This window comes from Bubalus kerabau, chromosome 10 (assembly GCF_029407905.1).
Source record: "Bubalus kerabau isolate K-KA32 ecotype Philippines breed swamp buffalo chromosome 10, PCC_UOA_SB_1v2, whole genome shotgun sequence".
Classification (NCBI taxonomy): Eukaryota; Metazoa; Chordata; class Mammalia; order Artiodactyla; family Bovidae; genus Bubalus; species Bubalus kerabau.
In genome coordinates, this window is record NC_073633.1 from 74,067,010 (window position 1) to 74,086,723 (window position 19,714).

Below are 19,714 nucleotides of genomic sequence, written 5' to 3' on the forward strand. Positions count from 1 at the left end.
CATCCGGAAGTTGTTTTGTGGAATTTACTCGACGTTTAAATGCTCTTTTGATGAATTTGTGGGGGAGAAAGTGTTCTCCCCGTCCTACTCCTCCGCCATCTTGGCTCCTCCAGTAAAGTACTTAGAATAGTGCCAGGAACATAAAAATGTTCGGAAAAAAACAGTTCTTCCCCTGGGATTCCCTGATGGTCCAGTGGTTAAGAATCTGCCTGCTAGTACTGGGGAATGGGTTGGATCCCTCGTCTGGGAACTAAGATCCCATGCCTCAGGGTAACTAATCCGTGTGCCACAGCTACTGAGCCTGTGCACCAAGAGCCCCTGTTCTGCAATAAGAGAAGGCACCTCAGTGAGAAGCCTGGGTGCCGCAACTAGAGAGCAGTCCGCTACCCACCGCAACTAGAGAAAGCCCGTGCACGGGAGTGAATACCCAGCCCAGCCAAAAAGAAATTAACTAATAGAAAAATAATTAAAAAAAATTTTAAATGACTCTTCCCAATTCCCTATAAAATCTCCAAATTCTTGTCCATTTTACCTCTATATATCCACCAAATGGGCTTCCCAGGTGGCGCTAGTGGTAAAGAAGTGAAGGTCACTCAGTCATGTCTGACTCTTTGCCACCCCGTGGGCTATACAGTCCATGGAATTCTCCAGGCCAGAATACCAGAGTGAGTAGCCTTTCCTTTCTCCAGCCCAGGGATCAAACCAAGGTCTCCCACTTTGCAGGCAAATTCTTTACCAGCTGAGCCACCAGTGTGGTAAAGAACCTACCTGCAAATGCAGGGAAATATAAGAGACATGGGTTCAATCCCTGGGTAGGGAAGATGCCCTGGAGGAGGACATGGCAACCCACTCCAGTATTCTTGCCTGGAGAATCCCCATGGACAGAGGAGCCTGGCAGCCAGGTAATCCACAGGGTTGCATAGAGCTGGACACTACTGAAGCGACTTGGCACCCATGCACCAAATAAACCCAGTTCTTTCCTTTGAACAACACCATCTTGTCCGAGCTACTATCATCTGCCCCTGACTTAAAAAATCCTTCAATTGTTTCTGCTGTTCTTTGGATGAACTCAAATTCTGGCATGGTCAACAGACCCTGCACAATGGGGCTGGCTGCTGCTACCTCATTTCACATGGTTCCCCTGGGCATCCACTGACATCCCCATTCCTCATTAGCTTCTCCCTCCTCCCCTAGAGCCTTTACTGCCAGTGCTCCCCACCGCTTTTTCACCTGGGTAAGGGCTGCTCATCCTTCAGGTCTCAGCTGAAGCCTCCCTTCCTCCAGGAAGCCTTCCCTGACTGCCTCGACTAAGTCAAATCCCTTCTATGTAGACCATCCTCAAACAGTGGCCTTCTCTTAGCCCTTGTCCAGAGCTGTTTACATGTTTCTCTACCCCAGCCCCCCACCCCCAGTCCTACCAGGTCACAGACATCCTAAGCACCACGCTTACCTCTTTCCACTGCTGTTCCCACAGTGCTGGAGACGCTCTGCTGGTGTAAATGCTTCATAAACACTCCACTCACTGAATAAATTATAGAGCCCCCAAATAACTATATGTCACCAAGGAGGTTTGGATTGTCCCGCAAGTGCCTAGTCCTCAACTAGGCACCATAAAGGTCGCCAGAGCAGCAAATGAGGCAATTTTTGCTTTTGAGGAACTTGAGACTAGCTAGGGAAAAATAGTTGAACACTTACAAATGACATGTTGGGTGGACAAATTAGGGCTGTACGAGAAATAATTCGGGGGTGAGGAGTTACAAAACCGTTGTAGTAATAACGTTAAGTAAGGCTTTATGGGGGAAGGGAGTTTTGAGAAAGGTTTTAAAGGAAGTATGGCTGAAAGGAGAGAGGGGGCACATTCTTGTTTAATATTCTTATTTAGGGTTATTATTAAGTGCAATTCAGTTTGGGGCACCATCTCTGGAGCCACACTGCAGGATTTAAACCTGGCTTAGCCATTGCCAGCTGTGTGATTTTGGACAAGTTACTTACACTCTCTGTGTCTCAATTTCCTCATACAAAAAACAAAGAGGATAAACAGACCCTACTTCAAAGGGATATTGTGAAGATTAAACCAGTCATGTGGAAAGTACTTAGAATCATATGTGGCATGAAGTAACACTACATACATACTTGCTGCCATTTTTGTGACTGTTGTTTTGCTACTATTGTTGGTAGGAGGAGTGGCCAGGATAGTGGCAAAGAAGTGCTAATTGAGTGTTGCAAATGGACTTTCTAGCTTCTGGCCAAGGATAATAGGTTTTACTGGAAAGATCAGGAGCCGGGGAGAACAGAGTACTCAATCTGCATTGGGTCAACATTGATTTCAAACTGCACAGTGCCCATCACCAGCAGGTCCTTAAATATTCTTGGAATAATTTTTCCCCCCTTTATGATAACATACAATATTCCCAGCACTGAATTCAGTACTTTCATGCATGACTACACTAAAACCTCACAATAAACTAGGTACTATTACCATCTTTGCTTTTCAGATGAGATAGGACGGTTAACTTACCCAAGGCCAACACAGGCAGCAAGTGGCAGATCTAAGTTTGAAAGTGTGCATGTTGCAACCCCGTGGACTACAGCCTGCCAGGCTCCTCTGTCCACAGAATTCTCTAGGCAAGAATACTGGAATGGGTAGCCATTACCAACAGTCTAGAGCTCTTTCTGGGAGCTCAGGAAAGAAAGACTAAATGAGTGAAATATCAATCAGTTAATAAAAGATTTGAGTGTTATCAATAGTAGGAATCAGAAATAGTCAAGGACAGGAAATACAAAGCTATTATCTTGGTTTAAAAAAAGTCCTAGAGGAGGCAAGATAATGAAGACAAAGAACTTACTTGGAAGCAAATATGGAAATGCAGACACTAGGTGATAAAGTCCTGGAAGTGAGATAAAACAAGGTCTGCTGCTTCTGCTGGGAAGGCCACACCTAACTTCCTCAAGTGTTCCTTGCATGAGGAGATGATGCAGAGCAACTCCTCTTGCTCTAATATCATTGTTTTAATTTTGGGAGATTGTTGTGAGAATCTGATGAAAACCGTGCTCCTTCTTTTAAGAAAAACACACTCACATGTGCATGCATGCACAAGTGTTCACATTTCTAGAGGATCTCAGGACTTCTGAAGCCCACCGTGGGCCCAAGTTAAGTGGACCTAGTTCAAATTCAATCTTCTGAAACTTTGTAGTACCCATCAAGGTCAATAGTTAATGTCAGAGGGAAATAAAGCCAAGAGGATCCCTCCTGCCAATGCACAAGTTGCTGAGAGCCAGACTCCACTGCAGTGAGAAGACAAGGCCCCCAAGACCCCTGGGGAAAGGAAGAAGACTCCCCTCCTGGAGTCCTGGCTTGAAAATTCCATTTTCTTCTGGTGCATTAGAACACATTGTCTTAAAGTCCCAGGTTTCCATAAGGTAAGGAGAACTGAGTGTAAAGCCCTGTAGGCTTGGAAACAAAAGGGGAAGTTCCTTTAGGGACAGCATTCTTTGGTGGCAAGATGGTGATTTTTGTGATTTTTGAAGGCTGGCAAATTAATTTGGGATTTGAAGAAAAGCATCATTTAATGATCTTTAAAGCCAGCACTAAGGGAAGTGCCTGAGTTCACTTGGGTTACTGGTGAAGTCTCCAAAACAATTACAATCACAGGGAAATTTTAGAACAACTCCAGAAAATAGAAGCACATAGAATTGCCCAATATTCAATTTTTAAAAAATCTATGGAGAGGAACATTAGTGAAAAAATTCTGGTTGAAAAAAATATAATCCTTCTTCTACAGTCTCTGCTACAAGGAGCTGCCCACACTAAATAATTCACATATTCACGTATTGCTTTGCTTAACTTATATGAAAGAAGATACTTAACCTAAAAAATTAAATTTAAGCCATAATGTTTCCAAACATGCATTCACCTGATGCGGAATATCATATATTTTATAACCAGCTGCTCATAGGCTTTTGGGGCTCTTACTTAAAATATATACACTGTCAACAATTACAGATAAGAACATTTGTTTTTAAAATTCAATATATTGATAATATCCCTTCCTCTAGGGCTGATAAGAAATGAAGTATATATTTCAATAGAGAAAGTGGAAAGGCTGTAACTGAAAAGTTTCTCTTTTACTCTTTTACAGTAGAATTAAATTTTATTTTCAACAACCAAAAGAGCCTTGGGTATTGCTGCCCCCCTCAACTTTTAAAAACATTCTAATGGAACCAGTTGAATGGTGGGAAATGGGAAGTGTAAGTCATTAAGGGACCATGTGCTTTACATGACCCTGAAAACTTGACTGGCTATTTTTCCACTGATATGACTGGTTAGTCCACCCTGTTGAAATGCTGAAGTGCTGATGGTGCGGAATGAATCCGATAGCTCTGTTTACAAGAGAAATGCTCTCTGGAACTCTCCCCTGTGCGCACTACCCAACCCTCTCTCTTCCCTCTCAGTCATGCTCTGGACATCTTTATATGGTTGACTTTGGATACCAGTAGTCATATATGGCGGAGAAGGCACTGGCGACTCACTCCAGTACTCTTGCCTGGAAAATCCCATGGACGGAGGAGCTTGGTGGGCTGCCGTCTATGGGGTCGCACAGAGTCAGACACAACTGACATGACTTAGCAGCAGTAGCAGCAGTCATATATGGATGTGAGAGTTGGACTATAAAGAAAGCTGAGCGCAGAAGAATTGATGCTTTTGAACTGTGGTGTTGGAGAAGACTCTTGAGAGTCCCCTGGACAGCAAGGAGATCCAACCAGTCCATCCTAAAGGAAATCAGTCCTGAATATTCATTGGAAGGATTGATACTGAAGCTGAAGCTCCAATACTTTGGCCACCTGATGCGAAGCACTGACTCATTTGAAAAGACCCTGATGCTGGGAAAGATTGAGGGCAGGAGGAGAAGGGGACGACAGAGGATGAGATGGTTGGATGACATCACAGACTCAATGGACATGAGTCTGAGTAATCTCTGGAAGTTGGTGATGGACAGGGAGGCCTGGCATGATGCAGTCCATGGGGTCACAAAGAGTCGGACACGATGGAGCAAGGTTGCCTCCTAACTTTCCCAGTATTCCCCACATCCCTTATCAGCCAGTTTCAAAAGTGGAGTAAGAAAGGATTTCCAGGAAATTCTAAGGTAGAAGGTAAATTGGAAAGACTGATGCCCTGGGGTGATCCTGCTGCTTCAAACCAGGCATTCCCCAGTGTGAGGGAGAGGCAGAGGGTATGCAGACAGCAGGCCAGAACTTCATGCTCCTCTGAATGGTTGACAGTTGCTAAAATAAATGCTTTGTTCTTTCCAGCAAACAATTGCTTCAATTGGACACCTATTCCTAGGTGAGCTTCTGGTCCCTGGTCTCTGAACGATAACCCTTAAAAAACTCAGCCTCAAAAATGTGATCCCTGGGAGACCGGTGTCCAGGAATCTGGCTAGCAACAGGAGCACCATTTCAAAATGCCCCAGGCAGAGAGGGGACTGCTTATCTCGACCCACTTCAATGAAAATTGTCATGCTTTCTATTGCCATGAAATAACAATCAGAAGCTGGGGGAAGGCACACAATTTCCCCTGCCCAGTTGTCCCAAATGGCAGCCCTGCAGAAACCAATTATGCTAATAATATTTTCATACTAAAAAGGAAACGTGCGATTGCTGGTTATTTTGTTTTGAACGGATGTCATTTTGTCCGTCGGGGAAAATCTAAATGCAATTTTGTTGTTTCCCTTCCATCCAAAAATGGATCTCAAATGGCAATAAGCCCCAGTTACAAGACTCTTCCAGCACATTTGGAGAACTAAAGAGTAGGTAACAGTTTTTGCCCCAAGCTGCTTTCAGCCTCTAGCAGGTCAGCCTAAGTGCCAGGAATTCAGCTGCCACCTCGTCCCGCCCCGGCCTCACCCAGCTCCTTGTCTTTGTCAGAATGTACCCAGACTTGCAAAGCAAATGCTGGTCTTCGTGGCTCAGTACTGCGTCCCACACCTGAGCTTCCTGTGGCATCATTCAAACTGAGGCTGACCCTGGCTCAGCCATCCTCGGGGAGGGAGCTTTCTCCCGTCTGGGCTACACAACTTTAAAATCAAAACAAACCCCCTAGGCCCAACACAAAACCGTCTCAGCACTCTCCGCACATTGAGCCCCGGCCCACCCCTGCACGAGTGACGCCATCGAAAGCCCTTCCGTCTTCAGAGTGATTTCCAGTAACCTCCAGAGCCATTTTTCTAATTAAATAAACCTCATCTTGTCTAGCTTCCTGGTCAGCATTTTGAACCCCCTACAGATGGGTCTGCAGGATTAACGGCAAATCCTCCTCGACCTAGCTGGCAGATGGGCGGCATGTGTCTGATAAATACTCGGACCAGGCTTGCTCCCTCCTGTTCCTCACAGATAGACAGAACACCCAGTAAATTAATTTTAAAATGGTGCCCCTCGCAACCCTTAGCAGGGCAAAGGAGGCCAAACACAAATGATATGAATTTCATATGTGGAACACATTATCACCTCCCAATAACTGAGAAAAATATCAACCTGTTGGGTAAATGGGACCTCACGGGAAGGCTGGGTCAGCCAGCTTGCCCTCAACCTGGAGGGCAGACCACGGACACACTCACAGGCTCCAGGACTCACCTCCTTGGCAAACGTTCATTTGCATGTAGCCCTTTCCTGCTGTGAAAATGCCTTTCTGCTTCTGCATTTACTTTGTGGGAATCCAGGTGCCTTTGGAACTGAGGTAGCTATTAGGTAGAGGCACCAGAAGATGGAACGTGTGGAATTTCCATGTTTTAAAAAAGAGGCAAGCAGTGGACAAAACAAAGGGAGACAAAAACATCTTCCCTGATTATTAGAGATTTTTATATGTAATGTTTGACAACTGTATCAGTCTTTTCTAGTTTGGAAAGGCAAAGCAACTGTCGGCTCTGAGAGTGCATTTGAGAGATCTTCCTCACTTGTGACTGCATTCTTCTAACTACACCCCAGTTTGAAAGCTGCATGGAGTAGCTGACAGAGCTCAATGCTGACAACCAGAGGTGTGCGCCCTCTCTCTCCCACAGGCTGTGTGACCTTGGGCCTCTGACCTCACTTGTAAAATTCAAGGAATGCTATTTTAACTCCTCCACACTGCCACCAGAGTCCAATCTGGATCAAATATCTTGCAGGATCCTTCAGTTTCGGGTGCTGTGACTTACACCTCTAGTAAATGGACAAGGCAGGTGGAGGAGGTACTGTATTTCCATTCTACAAAAATGAGGAAGCACATTCCTCTTGAGAGCACGTAGTAATGGATAGACTTGTGAAGGGTGGAAAGAATAAAAGCACCGCAGGGACACATAGCTCCTTCCTCAAAGATACAGGTGTGGAATCGAGGTTTCTAGACTGTGTAGCTTTCCTCTATAGAAAAAGTGTACTTGATAGGCAGAACTCCTTGAATTCCCCTCAGATTAATTCCTCCCAGACACGGGTAGCAGACTACTGATAACTATTTCATGGTTGGAGAAAACTGGCCCATAGCAATTGAGATGAATAACCAGAGGGAACAGGGGAATTCCAAGAGCAGTTTAGACCAAGGATCCAGGTCTCCAGGTTCTTGCTTGTGTGTCTTCATATTGTGACATTATTAGTTTTGCTCTTCTTCTTAGGTAGAGAGACCAGATGTCCACTTTTGCACAGGACAGTCTATTTTATACCTGTTTCCTAGAGTAATTATAAAAAAAAGAATTCCTCTTTTCACACTCCAAAGAAAAGGGACTTGGAAAAAAAAATTACATGATAAATCATCACCTGACTTATATTTTTTGTTTATTGTTTATCTCACCCACAAGAAGGTCGGCTCTACAGCAGATGAGACCTGTGTATTCTGTTCAGTGCTATACCGTCAGTGCTTTAACTGGTGCTAACACATTGTAGAAGTTAATATATATTTATGGAATTAATTAATTAACATATTTTAAAAGTGTGAGATATATGACCTCAGAAAGGTATTATGGGGCTAACATGATAAAATGGGTTTCAGTTTTAGTTTTGACTCTTTGTGTCCCTGTGTCCCTTGGGCAAGTCTCCTAATCTCCCTGAGCTTCTGGGTGCTCCTGGATGGACCGGAACCAACAGTGATACCGGCTCCCCCTGCGAGGGGTAGAACCACAAGTGCTAAGGTATATGAGCATATACGGAAATGCCTTAGACACTCTAGTGTGTGAGCCAAGTGCTATTTGAGTTTATTTCAACAATTACAGAGCAGTGCCTTTGTTAGAAATTAGAGGGCAGCATGGATGAAATGGGAAGTGCAGAAATCTCGTATTGAGACTTTTCTTTTTAAGGGTGGGCACTTGGTGTCTCTTCAGCACCTGTGAGTCCAGTAACCTCCATGGCTTCGCAAAGACTGCTTTACGGAAATAGTCTTGCAGAAGGCAAGCTTTTCCTGATTCTTTTTTCAGGAAAGAAGAAGCAGGACACGCTGCTCTTACATTTACCATTCCCAGGCCTGGTCAGCTCCCTACGTCAGTCTCTCCTCCAGGCGTCTCCGAGCAGCTCCGAGCCGGCTTGGAGCAGCTCTGTGAGTCCTGCTCTCAACAGGGGCTGTCGCACACACTTAGAGCCGAGCCACTGCAGGTCTGGGGCTTTCTACTGTCTCCCAGGGAGTTCCCAGAGCAATTAACCAAACAGAGGCCTAATTAGGAGCAATTGGGATTTACTACTGACTTTAAAGTGATCCTGAGACCCTTTTGAAGGAAAGTGAGGTCTTTTCCCAGGATCCTCCAGGCAGGAATTTGTCAAAGATTTGTCTAAGGGTGGCAGCCTGCCTGCTAATCCTCAAGCCTCTCCCGATGGAACCTGTGCTCTTTGAAGGGCTTTCCCTCAATCTAGAAAAATCTGAGGAGCAAAGCAGGGAAACATAATTTTGACAATTTGAGGCCTCACCTTTTGCAAATTACTTTCTCTGCTGTTAATTTGTATATTTCCTTCAGTGAACAACGAGTTTTGCTTTTGATTTTTTTCTCTTTTTTTTAAGGCCTGAGAATTCAGACCGTGTTAGTATGCCTATGTCATTCCCTCGATAATCCTTCAAACAGTGTGCAATCAGTCATCCTAACTGTGTGCCTTGCATCACAAGAGACACCAAGAAGGGGGAAGTCATGGTAAATTGTCATCTCTGGCTCAAGGTCACTCACAGGAAGAGAAATGCAAGGGAAAACTATACTGAGGTGTGTGTCTTCACCTATCAGATTAGCACAGATCAAAAATGCACACTGTGGGACTTCACTGGTGGTCCAGTGGTTGAGAATCCACCTTGCAGTGCAGGAAACGAGGATTCAATCCCTTGTTGGGGAGCTAAGATCCCACCGCTAAAGAGGGCTCAATCCCTGGTTGGAGAACTAAGATCCCACCACTAAAGAGCCTGCGCATAGAAACCAAGACCCAGGGCATGGTGCTATGTTACTGAGACGATGGGGAATTGGGACCGCCATAGACTGCTGGGGGCAGTTAAATTAATGCAGCCTCTTTGGAAAGCAATCTGGGGCTAACTAAAAAGTTTACAAATGCACTTACACTTTGACCTAGAAATCCCACTTCTACGAACTTTTCCTACAAATATATTAGTTTGGATATGGAATCATTTCAGTATATCATAGGAAAGAGGTTACATGAATTATTAGTACAGCTGTAAAAAGTGAGAAAACTTTTTATGTACCAATACGAAGTTATCTACCAAAATATGTTGCTAATTTAGGGAAAAAAAAAAAGGAGAACAGTGTATGCTGCCTCATTTCTTAAATGGGGGTGATAGATTGCACAAAGACATACAAATAAGTTTGAATAAAATGTCCCTGGAGTGATAAACAAACAACCTGAATAGTGTTTGGCTTTGGCGAGAGGAACTGGGTAGCTGGGGCACAAGTGTAGTGGGAATACGTTGCCATATGCCTTTTTAATACCTTTTGAGTTTTGCATTCTGTGCAATTAGCTTAAAACAAACACAAAAAACAAAGTTCAAATGGTCATTTTGTATCTAAATGCTTTCACTCTGGGCACCAAAGTTTGGTTGGTCTACATGCTGTAATGCACTATATTCACAGTTTTTATGGTTTTACTGCGGCGAGATACTGTATTGCATTTCTGAAGTGGTTTCACCTATAGGATTGACAAGGAGTTCAAAACTGGTGAAACAGTGCCTCACGGGAAAACAACGTTGTAATTTCTTAATTCTTCAAAAAAATGAAAAATAAGACAGACACAGAGATGAATTTAATGCGCCTAGGATCAGATATACATCTCGAAAATCAGACACCATTTGATCTAATTGATGATAACCAACTACTAAAAGAGTGTATTTAAAGTAGAAATTAAGTTTACTTTCACATCTCTCTCACTCTCAAAACCATGTCATAAGTCACTCTCTTTTTTCTCTATGTGACTTTTATGAATTTAGTTTAAAATTTTTTAGGTAGCCCCACTGTACTTGTTTATGTTGAACACTATTTCCTATGGCCTTAGAATGAAACAGGCTAGATGCCAGGGCCACATTTACTAGTTTATGTAACCGCAAGCAAATTACTTCATCTCTCCAACCCTAATCCCTTGTCTGTAGGATGGACTAGTCCTAACACATAGAGTGAAGTGAAATCATTCACACTGACTGCTTGGTGCTGTGCCTGGCGCACATGAGCTCTCTGTAAACCGTGGCCACCGTCTTTGTCATCATTTAAGCGTCTTGCTTTGTCTCCTTAACTTAATTATAAGTGACAACAAGGCTGCTTCTTTTTTAACCAGTTCTTTGCCTTTAGCATTTGTGCTCTGTGAATGGGGATTTTAGAGGTGGGGTCTCTAAAGATCCCTGAGTTTAGGTCTGGCCGTAATACAGATAAGACATTAGTCCCAGGTTATAAAAGGTAGAATGAGACTGTCAACAAAAGTTTAACCTGATTTCTTACTTCTTTCTTTAAAGCATAGTTTTTTTGTTCTTAGAGAAGTACTGAAGTTGAGTATATTCTCATTGTGTTCATATTCATACATTTTTTGTTACACCTTGTATTAGATTCTCCCCCCTTTTCATGCTTATTTCTGAGACATGAAGAAGTACCCTTGTCATTTTCTTCCAGCTTTATTATACCCTTTTTATTAGCTATTTGTTATTTTTGGCTGCCCTGGGTCTTCACTGTAGCATGAATGATCTTAGTTGTGGCATGTGGGATCTTGTTCCCTGACCAGGGATCAAACCCCGGCTTCCTGCATTGGGAGCTCAGAGTCTTTGCACTGGACCACCAGGGAAGTCCAGTTACCCTCATTCTTTTATGAAATGAGATCAGAGTTGCTGAGGAGTGGGGGGTTCTGTTTTTATATTTCTCTGTGTGGGGGATCCCTACCTCTCCTACAACAGTGAGGACAGGGTTTCCTATCTGTGGTCTTGGAAGCAAACAACTTCTGAGAGGCCTTCTGAATTGATGCCGAACCTACTGAGGTCACAGACAGAAGTTAGAATGTTCTAGCCATTGAGAAGCCCAGGATGAGAAAACTGCAAGGCCATCACAGGAGATGTCAGCTGGTTACTACTGCTACTGTTATGATCATTGTTAAAAAGCAGAGATATTACTTTTCCAACAAAGGTCAGTCTAGTCAAAATTTTGGTTTTTCCAGTAGTCATTATGGATGTGAGAGTTGGACTATAAAGAAACCTGAGCGCCGAAGAATTGATGCTTTTGAACTGTGGTGGTGGAGAAGACTCTTGAGAGTCCCTTGGACTGCAAGGAGATCCAACCAGTCCATCCTAAAGGAGATCAGTCCTGAATATTCATTGGAAGGACTGATGCTAAAGCTGAAGCTCCAATACTTCGGCCATCTGATGCAAAGAACTGACTCATTTGAAAAGACCCTGATGGTGGGAAAGATTGAAGGTGGGACGAGAAGGGGACGACAGAGGATGAGATGGTTGGATGGCATTACGGACTCGATGGACATGAGTTTGAGTAAGCTCTGGGAGTTGGTGATGGACAGGGAAGAGTCCATGGGGTCGCAAAGAGTAGAACACGACTGAGTGACTGAACTGAACTGAGCTGATTGTATTTTACTGATAAAGTCCAATAAGTCATATTTTACTTAGTTTATATCTGGTTACTCTTCCTTGTATTCAGTGCAGACAAGCTGAAAAAGCGAATTAAAAAAAAAAAAAGTCAGCTCCTATGAACAGTATCCAAAGCCACGCAGGACTGTCGTTCCCCATCTTTCTACTTGTGTTTATTTTCGGGTGCTCAGGGGAAAGGGGCTCTGCTTCTAAAAGAACCTTCATGACTGGGCCTCTGCTAACTTCTGCAGTGGCATCATTCTTGCTCTGCCACACTCCAACCACACTGACCACTTCAATACCCTAAAGCAGTAGAAGAATTCAGTGCAGCTTTTGTCATTAAACATGATGATTCTGGGATAGATAAATCTAGGTCTTCCAATTACTGGCTTAGTGACCTTGGACATATGTCTTAAACTTTCTATAGCTAAGTTCTCCCACTTACAAAATGAGAATGCTATGCTTCATAGAGCTATTATGAAGGAAAAATGTATGTATATATAGTGCTTAGAAGAGTGCCATACAGAGTAAGCACTCAATACATGTTAGTTACCTTTAGTCTGTAAACTCCAGGGTTTTGTCCTTGCTATTCCCTAAACTTAAGCACTCACTTTCCATACATACCTTTTCAGCTTTCCCTCACCCTTTTTATCTTGGCCTAAAAGTCAGCTTCTTCCAGGAAGTCTTCTCCGAACACCTTGCTTAGCCCCAGCCAAGACTAGGTACCCTTCCTTTGGGGCTTCCCTAGCCCCTTGCCAATCCCCATATAGAGCATGCTACACATGTGTGAGTGTCTGTTTCCTTGTCTGGCAAGCCACTCTATTACAAGTTTCATGAGGATAGGTATTTTGTCAGTTTATCTCTGCATCCCCAGCACATAGCCAAGTGCTTGGCACCCAGTAAGTCAGCAATATTTTCATAAGACTGAACGCAAAAGAACCTTCTCCTCTGAGGCAGTACTCAGATATTTTTGAAGAGAATTTCCTATTGGAATGCCTCTTGACCTTAAAAATGGTGAGCCAATCAGAGAGAGACCACTATGACAGACCTTGACATGGAATTTAAACCTTAGAAAAAAATATGAATGAGATTATATAGATAAACCACTATCAAAATACTCTAGGTAGTAAGTACTTAGTCCTCTGTGTACTTTGGAGCCTGTTGGTTGTTATTTTGACAGATATTAGCTAATTCCCATTCACAGAGGTGAATAAATACATTCATGAAGGTGAAAGGGGGTGGTGATATCAGAATCTGATCCTCTGGGTTTCTGCAAGGGGAAATTGCTATCATGACCTTCCCTTCTACCTTGACTGTCGTCCAGTCCTTGCTCTGATCAGGAAGAGAGTGACCTCAGGAAGGGGCTTGGCACGAACACCTAATGGATCTAGCCAGGCGCTTCCTTAATGTGGTAAGGACTCAAGGTCCCCAGCCTAATATTTAAAAAAAAACTAACAAATAGGCCTCTTAATTGCTAATAACATAGCAATATAGGTTTGCATACTAGAACTTAAGAAATATGTCTTTTAAAGCCTACTATGAGACCTCCCTGGTAGTACAGTGGATAAGATGCAGGGGACATGGGTTCAACCTCTGGTCCAGAACATTCCACATGCTTTGGGGCAACTAAGCCTGTGAGCCACAGTTTCTGAGCCTGAAAGCTGCAACTAATGAAAGCCATGTGCCTAGAGTCTGTATTCCACAACAAGAGAAGCCACCACAATAAGAAGCCCATGCACCACAGTGAAGAATAGCCCTGCTGCTGCTGCTACTGCTGCTGCTAAGTCGCTTCCCTCATGTCCGACTCTGTGCGACCCCATAGACGGCAGCGCACCAGGCTCCACCGTCCCTGGGATTCTCCAGGCAAGAACACTGGAGTGGGTTGCCATTTCCTTCTCTAATGAATGAAAGTAAAAAGTGAAAGTGAAGTCGCTCAGTCGTGTCCGACCCTTAGTGACCCCATGGACTGTAGCCTACCAGGCTCCTCCGTCCATGGGAGTTTCCAGGCAAGAGTACTGGAGTGGGGTGCCATTGCCTTCTCCGGAAGAATAGCCCTAACTCAGTGCAACTAGAGAAAGCCTGCACGAAGTAATGAAGACTCAGCACAGCCAAAAGTAAATAAATAAAAATTAAAAAAAATAAAAGCCTATTCTCTGTGTGTGTTTAAGAAGGTGAATTTCTAGGCAAATAGCCAGACACCTTCTTTACCTCACTTTCCTTACCTGTGTTTAATTTATCTTGCTTAACTCCATGTGTTTTTGTAAACTGCTCTAGATTATTGCCAGAAGTGGTAGAATTTAAAGGAACAGATTCAATAAAAACCTTATCATCGTTGAAACTTTTTTTGTTTCCAACATCCTTGCCTCTAGCTATGTCCTTAAAGTAAGGTACTGATCAACTGAATTGAGTAGTTGGTGCTGCCGGTTTGGTGATGTCCTGCCAGGAGCTGGTTGTGGACTACAGGAAGGGCTCCATCTAAATAGTGAGTACTCTCCCTAAGCCCTGTTTCACGGCACACTCCAAAATGGGGACTGCAAGGTGAGTTCACAAAGCTGATTGTTTTCTTTGGGAACATATTTGCCACATTTTGCTCTCACTGTGCTTTGAAAATTAACCACCAGAGTCTGGTCATTATGGCTTCATTAACTATTCCTTGTAATTGCACCAGTCATAATTAATTCATTTGTTATTCACATGGGTGACAGACGGACACTTTAATAGGTTTTCCTCAGGGAATCCCACATATTAAATGATATTGATGGTGCTTTTAGAAAAGGTTTAAAGGAGAACCACAATATGATCTATTTATGCAAGAAGCAATGAATTATTTTATTATAAAAATGGAGTTAATTGTTTTAATCCCTCAAACTTTGCAGATGAAAGCCAGAAGGTATATAAACTAGTCCTTTCTCCCTCCACCAGACATTTCTAATCTATAATTCAGACTGCCAAAATAAAGTCATTTTTATAAAAATAGATGGTCCATTTATACAAATGCATACCAGAATATTTAAGCAAATAATACTTGAATTAATTTCAGGTTAAAACCTTTCCTTTAAGCCTTTCTCATTTTTTTTTTTTTTTTCCCGGAAACCATCTGTATTTTAACATCTTACTGCACAGCTGCATTCCTCATGTTTAATTTATGTTGGAGATCTTTTGTGACAAGTCCAACTTATTTTTTAAATGAAATCAATTCATTTTAGGTAAAACATTGGTGACCCAAATATTACACACTTTCAAATTATGCATAATCCCTTCCTTACCCCCTGGGCTACACACACACAAACACACACACACACACACACACACCCCCTCTCATCCCCCCTTTTTTTTAGTAGGGCTGAATGAAAATTCCACACTGCTGAATATTTAACCAAATACTTTAATCACTGGTTATCTGGTAGAAACATCAAGCCTATGCTGACAGACACACAATTAAGTGGCAGAACTAAGGCAATTATCTATATAATTCAGGTTAAAAACTAAACTCAACAACCAGTTTTGCCTGAAATACCCCAATCATGGAAAGGGAAAAAAAGCGTCACTTCAGTTCATATTATCCCCATAATTGCCTTGATTCCCGTTTGACTCAGTGTGAGTGGAATCACAGACACGTAGAATTTGTCTCTTGGAGATTATCTAGTCCAACCCCCTTATTTTTCAGATGAGAAAATTGAGCCCCACAGAGGTCAAGTGCCCTGCCCAGGTCATTAGTCAGTGATGGTGAAGTCCAATCATGAACTCACATTTCCCAGTTCCCAGCTCAGCATTCTTGCAACAGATACTGTCTTGCCCGGACTCCACTATTTCTAGAAATCAAGGAAATGATGCCAGCATCTAGCCAGCACACTAAACTTTAAATGAAGACAGCAAAATGTCACCCAAGATCTGGAACTCAAACCAAATGTACCAGTTCACCTTAGCTGAGTATCAAATAATTTTCTCTACACATGTTGGACTAACCTTAAGATGACCAGCTTTTAAAAGTACACAAGAGCATGACAGCCAGTAGGTTATATAATTTGGAAGTGGGAGAGGGCTAAAGAGATCCTATTTTTCTTTTTTTTTAAGTACACATGAGTTTTTACAAAATAAATGACAAACATTTTCACATTCCTAATAGGTATCCAATGAAAAACACTACAAAAGCTTTAAAGACATACAGGAAAACTCAGGCCCAGGATGTTGTATGAGCTTTAAATCTGCCTCAGTGTCAAAGCACACAAGCTGGGTTATCAGTTTGATGACCTTCAAGTAAAGCAAGCATGTTACATCAGAGTGTTATGAAAGAGTCCCCACCAAAGTTCCAACTTTTGCCCAGAAAAGCTCCCAGCCTGTTAGTGAGATGCCTATTTTCAGTCTCGCAGGGCATTGCATTTGACAAACATATTTCTTTTGTCTTTGAAACAAGAAAGTTTGTGTAATTCTGCCAAAAGGGTGCTTTCATTTTTAAAGACAGCCCAGAAGCCCAATGGCTTAGTTTACCTGCCTTTTCTGCCTTGAAGCCCAACACATGATTTTTTATTTTTTTGTTTTCTGCATTTTTCTGGAAGGACTTCTTTGATTTTCAGAGTCATGGGGTCTACCCGTAGGGTGGGTTGTTAGTATAAACCACCCAGGGAAGGTTGTACTTGTTCCACATTCTACTGGCTAGAACGGGGAGGCCCCAGACTAAGGTCAAAATTATTATGTGGAGATTAAACTGTAGAATTTAATTATGTGTTCTGTTACTCCTGGTACATTTATTAATTTAGCAGTACAAACTGACTGGAGCTAAACAAGCAGGACTGATTAATTTGCAAAGACATCTAGGTAACAGATTGTGATCAAAGTGGAGACCTGATCCTGTTAGATTGAAATGTGTTGTTTTGTACTGCAGGAAGGACATGGAGCAGCATGGTTTATCTTTATCAATGCTTTCCTCTGAAGGAGGGGAACAAGCTTGCAGATACTAATCAGGGCTGAGGCCCTGCCACTCAATAATTACCCACTGTCTCATCATAATCCCGGAACTAAGCCCCTGCCCAATCCATCTGGGACCCTTTTCCATCTATTGCACAGCTCAAGAATATGTGTGTAAGCTATTACCTCTGGTCGTGCTATCTGTCCCTTGAGTATAGATTCATGGCAGTGACCAATTAGGTTGCCGTGTTCTCTTTTCCCTTTGCTTCCAAAGCATCCTGTACTTCTCAGTGCTGGTAATGAAGCACAGATTCATCAGGGTGCAGAAATTCACTCACCTAAAAAAGCTGCCTCGTCATTGTCACTGATAAACATCATCTGATGCTTAATTTCATGGATTGCTTTGCCAAGAAGGGTGATATGACCAATCATTCTGTATCTTAAGGTTACCTTAAACAAACCACTCTCAACCTGTCGCTGCCTTCTGCCAGGAACAAACTGGACAATGAGGAAAATATTTCTGACCCCTATCCAGAAATCAAACATCTGGGAAGTGAGGAAGGCGAATGTGGAGATCTTGAATCCGGGATCCTTGAATGGAGGAAACTCAGTACCGTGTCAGAGTCAAGAGCAAGGAATCCTGAAGCTCAGGAGACTTGGGCTGAAACTCTGGGTCTGTTCTTTACCTGCTGGTCACTTAACCCCTCAGAGAGTCTACTTTCACCCCAATAAAACAGCACCTACCTCACAGGGTGACTTTGGGAGTTAACTGGGTATAACTTTACAAGCAATAAAACCTCAGTGAGTGTTAGCTAGTCCCACTGTTTTCTGTAGCTCCATTACATTTATAGCCAAAACCAAAAAGCCTAGATCCTGATCAAATTGTGCCAATCGTTTTCTGCTGTTTTTGAGTACAGATCTTCCTTGATTTACAATGATAAACCCATTGCAAGTTGAAAACATTAAGTCAAAATTGCATTTAATACACTTAACTGACCTAGCTTAGCCTTGCCCACTATAAACATGCTCAGAACACTTACATAAGCCTACGAGTGGGCAAAATCTTCTAACGTAAGTATAAAACATTTTAAAACTGAAAGTACTACAAGTATAAAACACAATGATTGTATGAGTCCAGAAAGGTTGTAAGAGTTTTGGTTGGTTTCCCTCAGATAGTGTGGCTGACTGCGGGCTGCTGCTGCCCACCTGCCCAGCATCACGAGAGAGGATTTTACCACATGTAATGAGGCTGGGAAGAGATCAAAATTCAAAATTTTAACTACAGTGTCTACTGAGTGTGTATCACCTTCATACTATCATAAAGTCAAAAAACTATAAATCAAACCATTGTAAGTTGGGGACAATTGTATACACATTTTATCCTCCCAAATAAATTGCACATTCCTAAAGAGTAAAATCGATATCTTTTTCTTTGGTATATCCCACAAATGACCGTTAATAATTACTTGCTGATTCTTCTACTTAAACTTCAGAACTCTTCATAAAATTCGTCGTAAACAGTTTTGAAGGTGGGAGGGACAAGTTGTCAGTTATAATTTTCAAATAAAGAAAAAGAGGCAGGGACTTCCCTGGAAGTCCTGTGGTTAAGACTCTATGCTCCTAATGCAGAGGGCATGGGTTCAATCCCTGGTTGGGAAACAAAGATCTCACATGCCACAAGGCATGGTCAAAAAAAAGAAAGAAAGGAAAAAAAGAAACAGAGGCAGCAGTGTTGTTAAGCAAGTTGCTGTTATTGGTGATGCAAATCTGTAAGACACCATCAAGTTAGGCTAGTGGAAGAATTCACAGAGCAATTGCGTGTTTCCTACTGCATATGCTCTGTCAGGGCAAAGCCCATTTGAAGCACAGGGGCTGTTTTCAAAGTATTCTTCATCAGGGCATAACCCTTGTACCTAATTAGTTTGGACCCCATTTCAAATCTTTGCTGATCCTGACAATGTTTTAATTAGTTAAATCTACAACTTGGCTCTTCTTGTTCTTCTCTGGCAGAGAGGAAAATATGCTAAAATGGGAACATTTCACATTTACACTTCCAAAATACCCCTTTCCTGAGACTTCTAGAATATACCCTGAAGACAGACCACCCTGTGGAATCTATCCCAGGAGCTCTGACAGTTGTTTCGTATTATTTTCCAAGGTGGGGCCATTTCAATTGGGGGCTCCTATTCATTGAACAAGCAAATATTTGTTAGGGGGATCAGGCATAGGATGAGATATGTTTGTCAGGATTGTAATTAAGGTGGTGTGTGTACCGGAGTTGGAAGAGGACAGCAGGAGTTAGATCCTCAGCCCACTGTGGCTGTGTTACTTTGAAAGACATATCAACCTCTCTGGGCCACATCATTATGTATCATCCTTGTTCTCTTGTCCTAAAGTGGAGATAAGTAAGGAAGTTTGGATACAACACTTTAAGACTCTAATACATTAGCTTTTGGCAGAGTGTTTGCCTGCTGCATACCCTATTACTCTTATTTTTCAGTGAGTTAAAATTTTAAGAAATGTTTAAAAATGCTTTGATTCAGAAGCTTTTAATTCTAATACACTTATCAATATTTCAGCTCTTCCAAAATGAGTATAGATATTGTACCTACAGTACTCTGCAAATGACATAATTATTTTTCTGAACGGTTATGTGGCTTTGCCAATGACCCCTGCCTGGATTAGAAGGCCAGCCTCTGAAGTGTGACACTCCCTTCTTACTTCCTCTCAAAGCATCTTTGTGTCCCCCAG

The 19,714-nt window shown here is 42.4% G+C and overlaps 1 long non-coding RNA gene across 1 annotated transcript in view; it reads left to right on the plus strand.

Annotated features, from left to right (window-relative positions):
- LOC129621578 (uncharacterized) overlaps nucleotides 1–18,366 on the plus strand; it is a 42,243-nt gene extending 23,877 nt beyond the window's left edge. The window contains exons 2-3 of the long non-coding RNA XR_008699461.1: nucleotides 14,428–14,596; nucleotides 16,941–18,366. This is a non-coding gene — a long non-coding RNA (uncharacterized LOC129621578). The remainder of the gene's footprint in view (nucleotides 1–14,427; nucleotides 14,597–16,940) is intronic.
- The last annotated feature ends 1,348 nt before the right edge of the window (nucleotides 18,367–19,714 follow it).